Raw genomic sequence first — 2,017 nt, 5'->3', positions numbered from 1 at the left:
GCTATCCTTCCTATGGCACAGCAATCTGGTTTTGCCTGGTTCCGAAACATAATTACTTTTTTATTTTTTTTGTCTATAGGTAAGCTATATGTTATTCAAGGCATCAATAGAAAACCCCATTTTTGTAGGTTCTACTTACTTTTCATTGGCTTCGGAATATATAGAGTAATTCGGAATAGCAGCCAAAATCTTGGGAAAATCTAAGTTAATGATCAATAGGTTTGGATAAATAATTTAGGAAGGATATTCTCATACTGACACAATACAAGGACAAGTATATGTGAAATCTATCCTTTCATAATTCGTAATTCATCCTTGTATTGTTTGTTGGATTAGGTCTAACTTTCTTGACCAAACTGCGAGCGCGGAACTTTACGAGATGAAATAGGGAAAGACAGAAGATAGAATAGAACTTAAAAGGATAATTGAAGTGACTCGTCTTCGAATCTACTTTGGTTGGAGTTCGAAAAAGGAATAAAAATAAAGTAAATTCAAGGAAGAGCTTTCTTTTTTTTTTTAACAGCCCCTTGGCAGGTCGTGGAATGCTTTTGTTCTCCTCTTATTCCATATGGAATACAATCAGTTAAAATAAGAAGGAATAGGGGAATATTCGATCGTTCACTCCAAAACGAGGGTCCTATTGAAAAAGAAATTATCCAAAATAGAAAGAAGTTTTTTTTTCAAATTCAATTGTTTATTTATCTCTTATTCAAAAATTTCCCTGAAAATTGAATGAAAAAATGAAATTCAATGGGGTTAGATGATCTAGTTCTTAATATTATTACTTTACTCAATTGACAAATTCCACAACAAATCTCTTGATTCGGAATTAGGGACTCATGTATCATCTGATGAATCCACTTTCTTTTACACTTCTGTATCTTACTCTACCTTGTTTTTTAGTATTATCTAAAATAACTGATGAATTCTGAATTTTCCATAACTTAGGTAAATGCTTTACCAACATATGTAGTGTAGTAAAAAAAAATAAATGGAATTTAACTCTTTCATGCTTACTTTAACTAGTTATTTTGGTTTTCTACTGGCTGCTTTAACTATAACCCCAGCTCTATTTATTGGCTTGAACAAGATACGCCTTATTTGAATTGACTGAATAATTATAATTCAGAAAAGAAAAATCTTTCTTTGGGATTCCTGGCATTCTACGACTCTTTTCCAGACTAATTAGGAATTCTTTTCTTGGTCATTGAGATTCGTGGATAATTTAGAGTACTATTTAGGGATAGATCGTACCTCTTTTTTTATCCCCTCGAACAAATCGAAATGATTGAAGTTTTTCTATTTGGAATCGTCTTAGGCCTAATTCCTATTACTTTAGCGGGATTATTCGTGACTGCGTATTTGCAATACAGGCGTGGGGATCAGTTGGATCTTTGATTGAGTCATTTTTTTTTGATTGACCTCCTCCAGACCAGAGAGGAGGTCAAATTGAAATTGGAGTTACAATTCAATTTTGTTAAGTTATTTTACTCTGCTTCGACATAAAATAGATGGAATCACGCTCTGTAGGATTTGAACCTACGACATCGGGTTTTGGAGACCCGCGTTCTACCGAACTGAACTAAGAGCGCTTTCATTCATTCAAAAAGAAAATCTTTTTCTATTCCTAATGTATCTCACGTACGTATAGTCTCCACAAATTCAAGTTATACCCACTTTACTTTAATTGATCTCGTCGCTACTGCCTATAAAGAAGAAAGAAGTAATAGGTAGGGATGACAGGATTTGAACCTGTGACATTTTGTACCCAAAACAAACGCGCTACCAAGCTGCGCTACATCCCTTTTCCAAATTAAATTGTTGTACAATGCCATTGTACACAATTCCTGTCTTCTTTTCCACATCATAATTTTCTTCTTCTTTCTATTTTCTTCTTCTTTCTTTCTCTATCTATATATAGAACCCTCGTGTCATTTCTTCTTTTTGGTCTCATATAATTAAGGAATTATATACATATAAAATCCAATATAATTTCGCCTATAAAAGAAGGATTACT

General features: G+C 33.2%; 2 non-coding genes across 2 annotated transcripts; both read right to left on the bottom strand.

Annotated features, from left to right (window-relative positions):
• Positions 1–1,518: 1,518 nt before the first annotated feature.
• TRNAW-CCA (transfer RNA tryptophan (anticodon CCA)) lies at positions 1,519–1,592 on the bottom strand. The gene has a single exon. It is a non-coding gene; the product is annotated as a tRNA-Trp (tRNA).
• Positions 1,593–1,731: 139 nt separating this feature from the next.
• On the bottom strand, positions 1,732–1,805 carry TRNAP-UGG (transfer RNA proline (anticodon UGG)). Its single transcript has one exon. It is a non-coding gene; the product is annotated as a tRNA-Pro (tRNA).
• Between the last annotated feature and the right edge of the window lie 212 nt (positions 1,806–2,017).

This window comes from Aegilops tauschii, unplaced genomic scaffold, assembly GCF_002575655.3.
Source record: "Aegilops tauschii subsp. strangulata cultivar AL8/78 unplaced genomic scaffold, Aet v6.0 ptg001165l_obj, whole genome shotgun sequence".
In the NCBI taxonomy this organism is placed as follows: Eukaryota; Viridiplantae; Streptophyta; class Magnoliopsida; order Poales; family Poaceae; genus Aegilops; species Aegilops tauschii.
This window is presented reverse-complemented; position numbering and strand designations above follow the sequence as displayed.